Source organism: Phymastichus coffea, unplaced genomic scaffold (genome assembly GCF_024137745.1).
Source record: "Phymastichus coffea isolate CEN01 unplaced genomic scaffold, Cenicafe_Pcof_1.1 PCOF00161, whole genome shotgun sequence".
NCBI lineage: Eukaryota > Metazoa > Arthropoda > Insecta > Hymenoptera > Eulophidae > Phymastichus > Phymastichus coffea.
In genome coordinates this window covers 47,554-65,989 of record NW_026706972.1, presented here as the reverse complement: position 1 = coordinate 65,989, position 18,436 = coordinate 47,554, and positions in this window count along the sequence as shown.

Here is an 18,436-nt window from a genome sequence, read left to right as displayed (position 1 = left end):
AAGGTCGGCCTTCGGCCGCGCGCGTCAGGGCCACGGGGCTGCGGGCCCGACGCGTTGCCTGCGCTCGCTTCCTCCGATCCGGAGGCTCGAGAGAGGGAGCAGCGCGCGCCCTCCGAAGGTTGTTAAAAATTGAAGCGGCACGCGCGCGGCAAGCGACTCGAGATACGGATGGAATTTCAGCGGAGCTCCAGCCAGCGTCGCTGGGGCTCGGCACGTAGCCCGCGGAAAAGCGCACGTGCCGAAGTTTACCGGGCCTCCGGGATCGGCAAGCGTTTATGTACGCGCGCGCGCGTGCTCGCACAAATTACGGGCTCGAACGAGAAGAGCCGCGCCGCAGCTCCGCGTAGATCGCGTCGAGCCCGCTCGCTCGCGTCGGAGGATCCGGCGACTTTTGCTTGTAGCGCGACGCGCCGAGCACTCCGTGCGCCAGGCGTTGCTGGCCGACTCCCGGCTCCTCTTCCAGTGCCGCTCCGGCAGTTGGTTGACCCGTGCACACGCGTGCGAACTCGATGTCAGGATTCGCCGACACTTCTTCTTATTTTGCCCCACCTGCGTACGCCTGCCGCCGAGTACCGTCAAGCAACTGGATTACGGCAAACAGACAGCCTTCGGGCCGCGTCTCCCGTCTCCAAGCGGGCTGCCCCACTCCTACGAATGAATGTTCGGAAGCCAAGTTGCGCGGTGCATTAGAGGCATCGGCGCGAGCGGGCGAAGGCTTCGCCGGCAATGAGTCCGGCAATGGGTCCGGCAATGGGTCCGGCAATGAGTCCCCTTGGAGTCGCAGATGTCTCGACGAAAGTTGGCCGGTGTTGCGACAATAAGCGAGACCGACAATGCTCGCTCGCTTCTTGCGACGATTTCTTCGCGAAGTCGTGCTCGCCGAGATAACAGACGGTCGCTGCCTTTCCTCCTTCCGGCTTTGCGAAAGCGAGCCTCGCTCGTCGATGCTGCCACCCACGTCACGGAAATTCAATTAACCGAGCTGTGCGCGCGAGAGCAGGAGAAAGGACGAGGTCTATTTTTGGAAAAGGAACCGTCATTATTCGCGGCACAGTGACAAGGTGACAGGGGAAAAGCCGCAAAAGAAGCCGCTGATTTATAAGTCTGACGCGGGGAGGTGGAGGGCGAGTATAGTGTTTCACGATCGCGTCGGTGAACTGCGATGATGCATCGCGTTCGCGCGCAAGCAAGTCTCCGTGTACACGCGTGTTTGTGCGCCTGTGTGGAGCTTCACAGTGCAGCCCTAATGGATTCCGAATGGCTGGCGCCAGCTTCCTATCTTCCTTTTCGCTCCGCTATTGCTTAGGAATTTTCCAAGTGAAACGGCAAAAATGCCTTTTCATGATGTTGCATTCGTACGGATACTCCGCGAACATCTCACTCCTTTCTTATTTTTCCCTGGGAGAGAGAGAGAGAGAGAGAGAGAGAGAGAGAGAGAGAGAGAGAGAGAGAGAGAGAGAGAGAGAGAGAGAGAGAGAAGAAGCCAAGTGAATTGGTTATTTCTATATTTCTACTTTTCGCCGTTGTATATGTGATTGACGATGCCCCGTGTGCTTGATTTATACCATCAGTCAGCTGTTTGTTGCTCGGGGTTGGAAACTGTTTAACGATGGTAGATTGAAGGTTACCAAATGGAATTATTATTGTTATTTTAATTTTAATTGTCTCACATGAGCATATAAAATCGTCAGATTACAATTTGATTTTACACTCAGTGGGGGATCGATTGAACAAGCCAAAAAGAAATTACCTGTGTCAACATGAAATGCAATCGTGTATGTCCATTGTTGCCTGGCGCTATTTCATTCGACCATATATCGATACTGCTGTTTGATCATTGTCCTGATGGAAACAGCTGTCGTAGAAAAACAAATACTCTGTGTTTCACAGCGACATTGGGTACGAGCTAAACACACGTATCGCCAAGTTCGTCGCTCACGTCAGTGCAAACAAAACAATGCACCGGAGCAAACGGTCGGCCGCCGTCAAGATAAACGCACGCAGAGCGCCAATTATTCTCCCTTTTCGCGCGCGCTGATTGATGCCAATCGTCCGATATGTGACGGTCCAGCTTTTAAACGCTCGGGACACTGCGGGGCTTTGAAAAGTAAGCCAGCCACCAATTAGTAAGCGCCGCGGCCAAACGAATTTACATGCGCGCGAACGCGTGATCCGCATCGGAAATGCGCGTCGCGTCGAATTCGCGATTTCAGCGCACGCGCCCGAAAGCTTGATTTACCGTCGATGCCTGCGACGTTAGGTCGTAAAAGACATAAACATTTGTCGCGCCTCAAAGGCTTCCACCCCCTTCCTCCCTGACTGGATGTCCATTTGTTTTACGATTTCTTTTTCCGTCGACGTTAGCGAATCGCAGCGCTAAATCGATGGGTGCTCCGTAAAATGCAGTCGATCAAGCGTTCAACGAACTTTCCACATCTACCTAGATCGAGGCAATGAAAGATCGGTCCGATTGCCAGTCTTGCCAGTGGTAGTGCCAAGTAGAAGAGCACAACGTTTGGTCAGGCACGCGGTTGCATTCCCGACACGTTCGCGCGCAGTCGCGGCGAGCGTTATTTTCGAGCTGTTTGTTAATAATGCGTCCGCGTGGCTCGCGTGCAGCCGGACCAGATGCCGTGATTGGCCCGACTCTGGTTTCACGATCGGCGACGATATAGCCACGTGCCGCGAATCGCACCGCCGAGTTTCGTAACATTTCCGCTCAATTAGCAAAATAAAAGAGAGAGAGAGAGAGAGAGAGAGAGAGAGAGAGAGAGAGAGATTTGGCGTGCGGGGCGGATCGATCGCACTGATCGCCTTGCGGGCTCTACATCGTCGTGCTCTTGAGCCCGCATTACGTTCGATGCTATTTATTTGGCGCACAGTTACGACTAATACCACAAAAAATTCATCGATCCACGTTAATTAATTGCAATACTTTGCTCTCCTTCGTAATTTTCCTGCCTCCATATTCAAATGCATAAATCGATCGTTTTGGGCGAACGAGGCTGTAAAATCCCTACCACCTCCGAATCAAATTATCTTTATAGAGATGTAAAGTCGAACCCCCTTTTTACGTCCCTCGAAAAAAAAAGTTACTTTACGAGTTACTATAAAAATAGTAGCCAAGTTGAAATTTTTCTCCTTTATCCTCTTTCGAGGCTAAAGCCTTCGCGTGTACGGTATGAACGATTTTCGTTTGAGATAATAGTTAGACGTCGCACTTTCGAAAGATTCGCGAATAATCTTCTTTTATTAAAAGTGAAAGCCAAAAGGGTAAGGTATGCGAATGAGCGAAACGTAGACGACGACGATGATTTATGTCTCGCCTCGTCGTAAAACGAATTATCCTACTCGCAGGTTCTTGTCGCATGCAAAAAAGTTACAGCAGTGCGCGACCAGCTGCGTCTTTACCTTCCCTTTTTTCTCGCGAGATTTACCCTGCCGGCGACGAAAGAAATTCAATTGCGTGCAGTCGCGCAATTTTTTCTCCTCCGACGTGCTCCTTTCCCTTCCTTCTTGTAATTGGGATTTCGTGAGCGTCGCAAAGATTTTTTGATTTGGCGCGAGCTTTCATATTTGTAGAACCACTGCGCTGCTCACTATTGAAGTTTCTTGAAGACTATGGAGATCGAATCTAGCTCTTCCACTGAAACTCACTTGAGAAAGTTTTGGTTTACCAGTCCACAAGCAAGTCGTACCAGAAGAAGTACAGAATTTCAATTAAAATTGCATTTGTGACTTGCGAACTTGCTGAATGTGTGTTAATCGAACGAAAAATTATCGGGCATTGCGAGGATACATCATCGGTGCACAGAGGAACTCACGTAATTATTCCAAACATATCTCGTCGATCAAGCAACAAACAGTTCCGGCATTAATAATCCAAAACGTCACAGAAGCAGCTGCAACGATCGTCAAAAAATGGGAAAATTGAAAACTCTCGTAACGCAGAACAAAAGTCAGTTGGTAGATTCGAAATAAAGTGCTGCGGAAATTCGATCTGTGTACGCTTGAGAAGCGCCACCGTAAAATGGTGTTCGAAGCATTGGCGTCGACGGCCAACGGCTATTACTGCCAACTATTCGAATTATTATCATGTAAATAGCATTCTCTCTGTAGCTTAATGGTTTGTTCTCTCTCTCTCTCTCTCTCTCTCTCTCTCTCTCTCTCTCTCTCTCTCTCTCTCGTGCGCACGCGTCTGATTTATATTAAACGTCTGCGAAACGCGTACGCTTCAAAGTTTAATTACTATCACGATTGGACTCCGACATTACCACTCGCACTTACCTATTTGGAAGTGTGTGTTGGGGAATTGGATTTTCTTTTATCGTCAAAACTATACATCGAGGTGCTTTCGCGAGCGTTCTAGTATCATGCTTGTTCTAGTATCATAAGAGTCTCGTATCGAACAGTACGATAGCAAAAAGGTCGCCCTGAAACTCGAAACTCGAAAAATAGCGTATTTTTCTGACTCTCGTTTCGATCGATCGAGAAGCTTTTCAAGGTTACAATTGGTTGGACACTGCAAGTTTAATAGAATAGTCTCCTCTCCTGTCTGTCGAACGGAATTTTCGATTTAAACAAACGAATTTCAGCCAGTCAATCAAACTGCGCAGTCTCTCGCTGTGAACAAGCGTTGCAAGCCCGACGTGGTGTATACCTAGCGTGCATGCTGTGCCGGATAAAAAAAAAGGTGTCGAAACAAAGACTAAAAGAGTGGACGCACTTCGACCGGACGTTTTCGTTGCACATGTACCACGATTTTTTATGAATGCCAAACGAAGGTTTAGTGTCTTGTTCGCTCGTATTTACACGAGTCTGTCGCGTGAAAAAGACATTCGTCGTTTTCACTGTTTGCGCGAACTTGACAAAGTTTCAGACGTCACGGAGCCTATGGCAACCTTATTTTTCGTTGTAGCAGTACGTTCGCCCCAGGTTTGCCCGGATAACGCCAAAGTTTACACCAAACGCGAGCACTGACAAATGACTCTCGACAACAAATCAAGATTTCCCTCACGCAAGCCTCGAATGCTGCTCACGCTGAACTCGACAGCCTCGGCATCCGGGCGAAATGATTCACTCGAAATAGGTGAAACTTATTAATAGCTTAATCTCGCATTCCCTGCCCAACGATAACGTCAAAACTCATCGAGGGCGCGCTCTCGGCAAAATTTCAAATGCACGCTGCGAAATTGAAATGCCAAAGCCGCGGCGACGGCATATCTTGCCGAGCGTATAAGCAAATACAACTGCGTTTACGCGCGACTTTCCAGCTAAAACCGCATACGCAAAGTGTAGTTTACGTTGATTGACGCGCGCTGGGTAGTTTTTGATAGCGTGGAGCAAATTCCGAGCAACTTCATCGGTAGACAATGCGTCGGAATACTTGGAAATTTCATTCTAATTCACAAATTCAGCTTTTTTCCGGTCCAAAATTGCGTACTTTTGGAACTTCTATGTTTTAATAAACGTGAAGCTTCGTCACGGACATGTCATTCAATTTATCTGCAAAGAACGAATCCAGCATAAAATCGCCTGATTTACGTTCGCAAGCCCTCGTTCCTTATTGTTAATCTCGAAAGAATACACCGCGGCAACTTCCATTTCATACTTTTAAAAATACGAGGTCCTTCCTTTTCAATTTTCTCGGCTTACGTATTTTTCCTGGGCTTTTTCACTGTGACGCAACGCTTGTGCCCGGCACGCAAGTACTAAAAACACCACGAGACTCCAGGATTCGCGTCAAGAATTTGCTACAAAACGTATTGCGCGGAGAATGGAAGTCGAACATTAAAAGCTGTCGTGGTATCAGCGTGACGGCAAACATTAATTATAGAGCGGTTCTGAGATAGTTCATTGTAAGGATTATCGAAGGTTGCGGAAACGTAGTCGACTCGGCAACGTCTCTAATAAAAGGAAAGATGAAAAAGTAATCCAAGAAAATGTACGACTACTTCGCTCAAACTGTGTCGTAACAGCGGCGGTGCGGAAAACAAAAGAAAAGCAACTCGCAGAGCTGTAACCCAAAAAAAATAATAAAATAGAATAAAATAAAGGAAATAAAGCTGCAAAAACAAAGGAAAGCAGCGGTCGCGCATACGCGCTGTTTGAGATTCACAGAAAAATGATATGCAAATCCTGCATATCCAGCCATTTGCATCGCGCGTCTTCCATCCTGCATTATGCATCTAAAGGAGGCCGGTCGAACGAAGGATTTATTTCTCTCTCACTCCCCCTCTTTATTCTCTTAGACGTCTTCGTGTTTTTCCCTTGTCATTTCCCTCGTACTTCCTAGATTAATATGGGATACGCGAGTTGGGGCGTTCAGATAATTAAAGCTTCCGCCTGTCTGGTAATCATTGAAATTATCATTTAACGAATTGTAGACGGCTGCGTACATCATTCATTCGCACGAATGGTTCGACTGAGCGATATTATTTAGGCATATACGTTTTTATGGAAAGACAAAATGTATCCTTATCGAGACGCCCTCTAGCACTCAAATAAATAGTTGAAAATTAGTAATCTCAACTGAAATTAATAGACAGAAAGCACTTGCAGAGGTCATTCGAAGAAACTGTCATCCGTAGCTCAAGTCAAACGCTTTAGGTTTCAACTGAATACGTCCCCAAAATACCGGGGCAATTAAGAGGCAGCCTAAAATTAAGTCGGTTATTCACGGCGAAAGCTTACCATCGCCGAGATCCCTAATTTTGTTTCGAACCGCGTAGAGCTGAGAGCTCCTCCACGTCATTTACTTAGTTAGACGGGTTTCCAAAGCCGCGTATTTGTGGAGATTTTCGTGTCTACTAATTGTGAATGCCGCTCCTCTTGAAATAATGCCGTGCGTCTGACTACAACCGAATATTTCAACTGATCGATGACCGAATAAAAATGCCGGATGTTTTATCGTGGAGAATTGCGGCAACGAATATCCAAATATTCATTCGACCAAGAAAAACCTTTGCGTCTAGACAACTCATCAAATATCAATATATATCCAAGATGTACAAGAGTAATTGCCTCTGAGTGTTATCGATTCACTTATTCGACTCTTGGCAGAAACAAAATTATTTATCTTTCGAAGTAGTTCACGCGAAAAGTAATTTTGGGTTGGAGTGAAAATCGGGATATCCGCCCGCGAAAGCCACGTTAATTAAATAACTAATTGAGCAAGTTGTGTGTACGTTTGCGTAATCCGAGTTTTCTTTCAAGTTCTCGCGTTACTTCGTTTGTAACGTGATGAACAGCTTTTCCACGTGAATTTCCGCTGAATTTGACATGTTGGCCTTTGATTCACTACATTCTGTCTCCACTAAGCTTGGATAGAGTCAACACGACGTGTCGCTTCGCTTTGGCTTTTACCTGTTTGTATTTTGATGATTCTACGCCGAAATCTTCTCACGCGCTACGCGCGCGACTACACCTTTTCATCCAATGATTATTGTAAAGTTTTCTACATGCTGCGCGATGTTTGCGGCTGATGCTGAACAGGGAAGTTATGTTGGTTCTGTCTCAAGATGGCTTCTCGGACTTTGTAACCTAGGCCCGTCTTTAGACACAAACAACATAGTTTGCCTACTGATAATAACTGGGATAAATATTTTTAGATTTCTTTTCATTCTTTATAGCAATCATGAAATTTTGTAACGTACCTTTGTTAGCGCTTCGTTGCGCTTTTTCTTTAAAAACTAATGAATGCTCTAGCTACTCTCACAACATTTTAATATTGAAAATCATGAAAAAAAGAAAATATGTAGATTGTCAATTTCTCGACAAAAGTTTCCAAAATATTACTACACAAATCTACTATATATAAATAATAAAAGACAAATGTCAAGCCATTGGATACTTTTGTAGTGATGTTAGAGAAAAAAAATTGGTTCAACCGTGACATGCGAATTTTCCATTATCTCGAAACTTACAGCGAACAGCAGGAAGAAAATATCCGTCTCATATACAGAAGCAACCGAAAATCTCACAGTGGTCGATACTCTACACGTCTCGTTTAGGCATCTGCTCTATTCTTCTTTGAATGCGGCCATTCCGAAAATTCTCTCGGCCGCAAAACGTCAGCCCGTCATTCCTCCGCGGCTACGGGCTTTTTAGCTGTCTCTCTTGCCCCCTTCGGTTTTCGTTCTGAGCCAGGGGAAATGGATTTCCCGACTCCGGAACGGAAGCAGAGCGGGACGTGCGTGGATTTTTCATTACGTAATATCGAGCCGCACGAGAATAGCTTTAGTTTTTTTGCCACGACGCCACGGTTATCGCAACAAGAGCGTGAAAAAGACACGCGAATCGAATCGGACGCGCTTGTGGCTATAAAAACACAATAGATAACTCTCTCGATTTACCTGCGGCGAGAGGATCCTCGATTTGCCCTTCGACCGAATCAATCGAGACATAGAGCGGGAGGGAGTCGAAAGAAGAAGAAAAAGTCCGTCCTGCGTGGAGCACACGTGATCCTCGGGGCACAAGGCTCGCTCGTCGACAGACATACACGACAAATCCATTAAAGCATCGACCGCGGGAAAAAAAAGCGGCCTGGATTTGGGGGATTTAGGCGATAAGTGATGGGCGCGCTGCCGAAGATAATTAAATGCATAATTAATGCAATGTCGCCCTCGCGGAACGCGCGCGACTGCACATTTGCATTTCGGTCGCATAACAGCGAAGGCAAATCGAATTAGAGGCTGCGTGCGTTAATGTCCAGCGACGACGACTACGACGGATCACTCGCGCTTGCGCATTTGCCAAATTGGCCGTGTTACGCGTATGTGCGCCGCGTTCTCTCTTTGCCCCTTGCATTTCCTCCTTCGCCAGCTGTCCCTCTCGCTTCAATCATCGACATGCCAGTTTCGTGAACGTTCCGCTGTTTATATTGCTTTATGAGCGATCATTATTGCGCAAGAGTGCGAGCGAAGATTGATTGGCGATACACGCCCGATCCGCGTCTTCCAATTTTCGCCCGTGAAAAATGCCTTCGAAACGTTGCAAATTGCCAGCAATCCAATTGCTACAGCGCAACGTACGTTCATCTTCATTCTGGAAGAATTGTGAAATGGTCGCCAACCATTCCGTATGAGCGAACTATTCACGCTGTGGACCGTCCGCGAGCAGACCGAGTGCTTCGCGTGGCGATGCAGTTGAATCTGTAATCCACATGCGAACGAATTGGTAACGAATTCCGCATAGAGCGCGTACGTAGAAATCCGAGGTGACTACAATCTCCGGCGCCGACGCCACGTGATGACTTCAGCGCGAAATTATCCTGCCCTGCGCCCGCTGCGGCTGCAATTAGCGTTTCGATCGATCTCGCGCCCCGATCGGCATTTCGAGGTGCCAGTCGTGCACTGCGACGCGGGCGTCGACGGCGAAAACCTCTCTGCGCCGACAGGGCTGATGTGCGCGCCGGCGCGTGTACATATATACCTCGCCCTTGTCGTCCCGGGCTTTTACGCGGTTCCTCCTCCTGAATTCTCTCTCGCCGAACAATACCGTCTCGTGAGTCGTAAAATAATTAGCCTCTGGCGGCTGCTTTTGTCCTGTCTCGCTGTCTTCCCTCCGCCCCCCCCCCCCCCTCGCCCCAGCACGCTCTGTCGTCACTTCATATTTTCTTTGGGGGAGCGAACTGTTGTCGTGGAATCAGTTTTCATTTCGCTTGCGAGGTAGCGCGCTTGCTGAACGCCATCTAGCTGCCAGCTCAAATTAATTTTCCTCGCCGACGGCCCTTAATTCTCATTGCTCTTACCTATGCACGAAGGCGTTGGATGCCTCGAGGGCATTGTAAGCTGTTTTCGGCCGTCACTGCACCTTCTTCATCGCGGAATACCTACAATACTCGCCGTACTTGACTCACTGGCGAACGCTTAGCATTTCACCCGCGTCATTTCTCTGACTATGGCTAATGATTTCCGTGTAACTTGAGCGTTTGCAGCCTGCAGCCGACGTCCTGTACTCGTTTACATCAACGACCGTCGCAGCTCCAATTTTCTTGTTTTTTCGAAAAAAATGTTGATACGCTCACGCAATAATCGAGCCTGAAGGCGACACCACGTTCGCATATTCATATTTCCAATTTTTGTTCTTTTGGCGCCAACCAGAGCGCACGCTTGGTTCTTCTGCCGCGTGTCTGACCATTTATTTATCCGCGCTACTTGCCACGAGCTGATAACAAAAAATTCGCTTTCAAGTTTATGAAACACTGAAATGTTACGCATAAATTTCATAGCCGAACTCCATATTCCAGTCTTTTGAAATCCACGACTGGCTGCCCCCACCTCCTCTGCTGGAAGAAAATCCCTCTCATAGATCAGCGTCAGAGTTGGAGAAAAACAAAGGAATTTAGCAACTGCACGCATACCCGTATAGAGAGCAGCGGCGGTGGTGGCACGTCTTATCGACACCTCGCTATCTTCACTTGCGGCTCTCGTGAAAATCCACGTGGAGATTTATGGAGACTCGCGAGGAGGTTTTGTTTCGCCAGCTTATTGAAACGTCGCATGATCGATGCATCTCCATTCTAGTGCGTTAAAATTCATTTTATTTCCGCTAACGTCTGCAATAGCCAACTAACATAGACGCAACGCCAATAAATTTTCGATTTCCCATCTACCGCGGCGAGTAAGCAAGTAAGCTCGGTTAAACTAAATTATCGCGCGAGCGCAAGCGTTCTTAATCGAATAAATCAATAAGGCAGCTCTCTCTCTTTTCCTCTCTCCCCTCTCTCCCTCTTTCGGTCTACGGAGGAATGAAAATTTTAACCGAGCTTCGGGCAAAAAATTCCCCGAGAATTACCTTTATATGAGCGAAATTGCAGACTTTATTTTACTACGGCTACTATTAATATTTGTCCTAACGAAGTTTCTTAGACGAGATACAGTTACTATAAACATATTGAAGTACCGAAGAAACGCAATCTCTTAAAATTCTCTTCTTCGCGAAGCAGACTTAGCGGTGTACACACAGACACACGTGGAAGCTGTGACGCACTCTGACCAGAATCATAAATCAATGTCGTGTGGCGATCGTCCGTAATTTATTTGAGGCCCTGGGGGTCGTTTTTTCCTTTTGCTAGCACGTGTTTCGCGATTGATCGGTCAAACTGAACTGCAGGAGCTGCTGCTGTTTTCCGCGTTTTGTTAGCTCGATTGAAAGTATAATGGAAGCTCGCCTTGGTGAAATAAATGGAAAGGGATTAAAACAGGCCTTGTGAAATGAACTTTCCGTTTACTTTACTATGTAAAAAAATAATAGCAAAATATTTTTAATTTATCGTCGAACGTCCGTACAAGTTCTTAATCTCGGTAAATCCTCATAAAAATCTTCGAAGAAAAAAATGAACGTATATCCCGTGAGAGAAAACGGCTCAAAAGTTTTTCCAGTCGCCGCTACTGTGCGCGACAGAGTCGACTTTACCCGCGATAAAACCTTAAGAGACTCGGTGGTTTCCGTTGATCAGTCGAGAAAGCACAGGAAAAGAAGTCCATATCCGAGAAGAATGGAAGACCAAGTAGCCGCGCGTGACCGTGCGGGATCGAAGAATCACAAACGTATCGCAAGAAAAAATGACGGCGATCTGAGGAACCGGAATCAGCCGAGATAAAAATCGCTTTTCAAAACAAAATTCAACATTACGTCAAAGTCTGCCGGATTTCTCTCGATATTCAATCAGGAAAGCGCATCGGCCTATTAAAATTTTTCATTACTATTGTCATTTAGTGCGTGTTGCGCATTCTTTTTTTATGATTTTCTGTTGTTTATTACAGTATTTGAACCTTTTACCTAATAACTTTGAGATTATAATGGTATACACACGCATGAATAAATCATGCTGCTTAAAATACACTACGTTGAAATTTATTGATGAATCAAAAAAGGATTTTGCACTCATTATTTCACAAAACACGATCAACTTTCACGCATTTCAAGATATATCGGAAAAATTATTCAAGATTAATTAAACGTACGATTGGTAAAATCATATTAAACTATTTTATTGTTATACATTAATCCACTTATATACTTAATGGTAGTGGTTATGGCCTAGTCTAAAATTAGTATGAGTAATACACTTAAAATCTTGTGTTTTTTTGTTACTTCATTGAAAACATCCGTAAACATTCTTCCAATTCCGTGATTTTAATATTCTTATAATTAGTTTCCTTTATTCTATTCCCTTTATCTATCATCCAATCCAATATTGAGATAATATTGATTTCAGTATGATTATTAAATTATTGATTTGTATTTTTAATTTCAAAATGTAACCTATTATAATCTTAAAACGATTTATTGACGGCATATTTTCATTCTTACAGATTATTATTCATATTAATCAATGATAAATTGAATTTATTGCTGAAATATAAATTTCATACTGTTAAATATATAATAAAAATATTTCAATGTATAAGAAATTTCACACTCTTTTTCAACATCAACCAATTATAACGCTGGATGTAGGCAACTCATCATTTTTTTAAATAGGAAGATTCGCCTGCAAAGATGAAAAGAGTCACAAAAATGAAATTCGGCAGCGAGCAAGAGGAAAACAAAGTCTCGTTTCATTACGCTCTATCGGAGCTGATTGAAATTTGATGTCATGTTATTTTTTTTGTGTGCACACGATACCTGTTTTGTTTGCGGCCGTGTTTTTCTAGGGCCAAACGCGAGACCAACCGAGCCTGACTAATGTGGATACTGTTACGGGGCTGTGGGCAGTGTGGTTTTGGGATTTGGTTTCTGCCGCTTTCACTGCTGTCTCTTTTGCTTTGTTTTTGTCTCTAGATCGAGTGGTTTTGGTGACAGAAGTGGGATATTTGTCTCTTCTTTTATATCTCCGACGAATTGTTTTTGATTTCTTTTTTATCATATAGTGCTTTTCAAAAACATTTGACAAAAGAAATTCTTCAATACTTTGAAACTATCGAGCCAGTAGTTAAAGAAAGAGAAAAATTAGAAAAATTAGTCCATCACCGTAGATAAAAAAATAAAAGATGCGAAGGTCGGCAATATAGTTTTAGAAAAATTTATGGCGTGCAAAGTGAGAGGAAACAATTGCTATCGAGAGTCTGCGGCTGCTACTCTTAAGTACCTTCTACATCCCAATATGGGAGTTCCGGTCGAGGCTGATTTATACGTGTGTTTTCCAAGTTTGCGAGGATGCAGCCGAGAGAGAGAGAGAGAGAGAGAGAGAGAGAGAGAGAGGAGAAATTCTCGAGGGAGTGGTTCCGCTTGGGATCAGGTGATCCGTTGGGGAGTCTGCAAACTTGAGCGTCGACTTCCGCATTGAGCTAGGTCGTGACTTGACCTCCGTTCGCAACTTTGCTTATCGATTTATTTTTGTGCATAACACTCAAAAAAGACGCTACTTGTTCAATTTACGCTTATAAACGTTTTTGCTCTGGCTTGTGGGTTGTATAGAAATATGCAGTCGCCAAATTTTAAGCAACGTCTGACAGTCCTCTCGGGAAATCATGGTTACATTCTAATAACGCTTTTCACTACGGATAGTTTGATGAATTTCGAACTAATAGAGCTCGCACAATCATAGACGTAGGTGCGTGATCATCGATTGGCACATTGCAGCCTCTCTCGAGGCAACGCACGCGTACACGCGCAGCATCAATCACGCGATTACACTTAATAAACCGTTATCGCGACTATATAACACGCGTGCAGGCGCAAGTTACAGATCATCTGCGATCCGCGCGCACACGTGTTAAGTCGTTTTCCAATTAGCCGACTCATTATTAAACCACTTCCGTAACGCACCGACCTATTAATTAGGAAAGTTGACGATAATTTCATTAAGCCTTGTCTTTCTCGAGCATATCTTTGGGCGGCGCGTACGCGTAGAGTTTATTTTGCGGCGAGCTCGCTCCTGCTACGACGTAGATAATTTTGCGAGCAAAGTTGAAAAGCCATATGATTAATCGACGATATATAGCTGAGCTGCTGATTAGGGGAAGCCGTCTCGCGCTAAATTCTGCGGAAGGAAACTCGTGCCTAGGCGAGCTGTTTCGCTCGCTGGCGTCTATATTACGCAGCGTGACTCGAACGTTTTTCACTCGCGCCTCGGCGCTTTCAGTATTCAAACATTCCTGCGCACCTCACATTTTGGCGCTCGAGAAAATCGACTCATTGGAATAAGGTCCAGGTTCGTGCGCGTTCAACGCGAGCGCGATTGTCCGTATCGAGGAAGGTCGCTCGTATCAGCCGAAATGGCTCTGGGAACGAAGGGTCAACTGCGCATGGAAATGCCACGGGCCGATCAGCGAATTTCAAGTCCATTGACCTGTGCGTAAGGTGACGCTGTTTCGCTAGCCCAGAGAAAAACAAGCGCACAAGCAAAATCGACCGAACGCGGTTGCACTCGCAATAAGCAATATACGTTCGCATACGGAGCCGAAACGCCGAGAGGCTTATGGTTTGAAGTCGTGTTTGCCGTCTGGCTGGCATTACACACGGACAGCCGGAGAAGAGCGATATGTGCGCAGGCCTGCTTGCACAATGGAAATCCAGCTCTCGCTATGGGATTGTCCATGGCTGGCTGCAACGCTGCTAAGGACAATTTCTTTCCAGAGAATTTTCGGAGCCGCGTGGGCTCTGGGCAAACGTAGCCAGTTCGCGCGTCGATTCGCTGCTATCGCTGGTCGCTCGATGTTGATACTGGGTTTGCTAGACTCAACCTCGTCGGCTCGGCGTTACATCGATTTCGAAAAATTCGCCGCTTCGAACGACACTCGCCGGGAGAAGAATTCCTGCGACCCCTCGCGACATCCGTCTTTTCTGCAAGCCACGCCAGTCAGCGAGTTTGCAGACGTCAGTCTTTGGCTTGGTTCCCAAATGAATCCCCGAGATTTCCCCGAAGCGCCAAAGGATACTCCCAGCCCGCTCTTGGCAAATATTAACGTGGGAGAGAGCGGGAGACAGACTCGCGTTTCACGCCCAGCTGGCTTCGATTTCGATCGTCTGAGATGGAACAACATGCCCGAGCCATCGCTTGTTTGCGCTTGTCAACGAGCGGCTGAGCGTCAGGAATATGCGATGCTGGTAGCTCCGATGATCAAGCGCATTTCTTTTCGCTTCGTTAGGCTTTGCGCCTTCTTCATCCGAGTGACTTGTGCCTGCTGGTTTCGCGATTCCACGCATTTCCGACTGAGAAGACGAATCCTCGAACGTTTGGCTGTTGGCTCGTGAGAGCAAAGAAAAGCGAGCCCAGAAATCGACTGTTCTATCGCGTTCATGGAATGGAAATGGGAGCCCGAGCGGGGACGCAAATTCTATCGATGGGTCGCAGTGACGCAATGTACAGCATCAGAAAGAGCTCGCGCCCTTTGACGCCTCTCCGAAGAAGAAAAAAGACGATCGATACGCGCCGACCTTGCAAAACGCTTGCCTCGCTCGCTCTCTTGGGAGACGGTAAACGCTGCAGTACGTGCGCGACGTTTTCATTAGAAATTCGAGAGAGGCGAAAAACGCTCTCTCGAGCCTCTCCGACCCGCTGCTGCTGCTGCTGCTGCTGCTGCTGCTGCTGCTGCTGCTGCTACTGCTACTGCTGCTGCCACTACCGGTGCTGCCGCTGCCGGTGCTGCCACTGCTTTTATCGGCTTGAATCTGCCTCGATAAAGGAACTCCAAGATTGCCTTGGATTTGACTGCTGATGGGATTTTGATTTTAATGGAAATTTTCTTCTTACTCCAGGCCCTTGAAAGCTACTTCGAGGACGATCGATTTTTCCATGAGGCGTGAGGATTTTCTGGATTTGCTAAATGACAAATCCTCGTTTGCTCGTCCCCGCTTGGGTAGACGCTGCTGCCGGGAATAGGCTGCATCCTGAGTTTCTCTTTGAAAGATGGAAATACAAATTTACGCTGACTCCGCCAACTCTAACGAAATCAGACTGATGTGCAGACTCTCGCACTAAAGTTTTCCGCGGTGGGTAATTCTGAAAAAAAAAGTGCTGTCAACGTCGTTGCAGAAGAAAAAAAAGAAAATCGCGCGCCAGAACTTAGAAACAGAGACATAACCTGACATGTCGTTGCTAAAACGAACGAGGGAGGCGAAAGAGAAAGCTAATTTAAGAGCTAATGCCTATGGCAAAGGAGCTTTTAGAGTGAAAAGTCGTTTCGCGCGCCAGGCGAAAAGGCAAACACGTACATACGAGACAGCCTCTTGGCAATTAGCCGGCGCCCTGTAAATGTGTGGGATGGGAGCAGACCCTTTGACTTACCGCGAACTCCATAACCACGAGAACACCTTCCTGCATTTCCTCTCTCCGTGCGCGCACTCGTCGCGCGTGCTCCAGTTCTTTATCATATTTCACTGGAAAGATCGCCCTTCTCCTCTGTGTGTCGTGAGCTCATAGCGATGAGTTGCGATGTTTCATTTTCTTTAAAAGATTCAGATTGATATTTCACTCAAATGTTCAGCTCAAAATCCAGTGCCGCGTGTGCGGAGGTTACTTTTATTTTGCTTTTCATTTCAAAAGTTTTCTTCGGACACTTTTTCTAACGTTGTTGGAAAGGGCCACGGTTAACGCAATTCTACCGATGCTTCAGTATCTAATCCAGCTGACGAACGCAACTTTCTTACTAGTAAAAGCGAAGAATAAATGAATTCGCTTTCCGATAAAAAATGCAAATCGAAGATCACAAGTGAACTACTTAATACACTCGAGACATCAATCGAACCAGCAGACATACATCTGTGAACTTTTTCATTCTTTCGTCTCTTTCAATTTCTTGCGCGAGGGAGCACATATCCGTGCTATATATAGCTGCGCATGCGGGACGTAAAATAGAAGAGCTGTCGAAACAGCAGATTGGGCCGCGAAAGTGAATATAAGTGAAAAGCATAAACGTGTTCTCTCTCTTTCTCTCTCTTTCTCTCTGTTTCTCTCTGTCTCTCTCCCTCTCCCATCAACTTTTATCTCTCTTTTCGGCACGTCTCTTTTTACTACTCGCTGCTCTAACGTTTATGTATGGCAAATGCGTGTTTTTTTGTGTGAATGATGAAACTAAGTATGGATTTCCGTGTCTGTCAAACTAAATATTTGTAAGCTTCAGTTAAATTCAAAATAAGGAAGTGTCAATTATAGAGTGTCAAAAGAGTGCAAGTAGTATGAGAGGATTATAATCAGACAATTAACGGATTTCCACCGTCAACAAGATAAATTGAGACAGTTATTGGCTAAGGAAAATTGCATTGCAATCATATTACATTCCTTCCTGATATTTTTGCTTTAAATGACAAATCACTGAAAATACATTTCTATTCTTATTTTCAAAGAAACTTGAAAAATGCTCAAGTAAAAGAGGAATTTTAAAAAATAGCGAAACGGTTTTTAACGCATGAAAGTAAAGTTAAATAGTATATCCAATTTTGATTATTTAAAACAAGCTCAGATATTCTGCTCAAATGCAGCAGAACGCATTTTCATTCCGAGTCAATGGAAATAAATAGAGTAAACAAAATTAATTTTGCGTTGTATATGACGATTTAATTTTAATCGATATTACGAATAAAATTTTCATTTGCCGTTGTAATTTTTGCTTATACTGCGCAGAAAGTTTGATAACTCGATAATTGATACCTAATCGAACTTGGAGTAGCAAGTACTGTGACGAATAAAATCTTGGACAAGGACAATATGAGGTGCGATTTCTAAAAGAAAAAGTAAAGTGGCGTAAATGAGGAGAAAGCCCAATGGAGCGAGTGAAGTTGAGTCGCTGAACGAGAGATAAGGAAAATCACCACTTAGCCGAGAGAGAAAAATGCGCTCTGCTGTTGATTAAAGTCCTTATTTAGAACTCTTTCAAGACGCCAATGGATGGAATACCGGAGAGAGCTAGAGAGCATGAAAAAAATAGTTTCCTTTTTCTTTCTTCGCTATTACTAATGTTCATTCCCTCAGAGATAGCTGAAACAAGCGAAGAGAGCTCGTCGTCGAAACTCGCTTCTTTTGGACTGTTGCAGCGCAATGTAAGAAGTAGCTGCGCTGGACGAGTTGGATTTTTCAGGAATTACGTCTTTTCAACGCGAGAATTTCACATTTCGAGCTAGTACTTTTCAACGTACTAAGTTACATTTCCCTCCTCAGAGATCCAACACATTATTGCAAAATCTCGGAAATTTTGCCCTGCGTCTCTCAGTGCGAAACTCCATCCTCGAGATTAACTCGAAGCAGCGGGAAAGAATAATTTTTCGAGTAGTCGGCGAGCATTAGTAAAATCCCTTCGCGCTCGAGAAAATCGCCTTCTCCTTTTTTTCCTCTTCCCGCCGGCGGTGCTTTATTTATGCCTTCATTTCGAATTCCCTCGTCAAGACAACAACGAACAGGACGAGCTCTTCTCTTAGGGATTGCAAAACATTTCTGGGATCTCTGCGCCTGATCCCAAAAAGAATAAACTTGAAAACAAAAGTTTCTCGC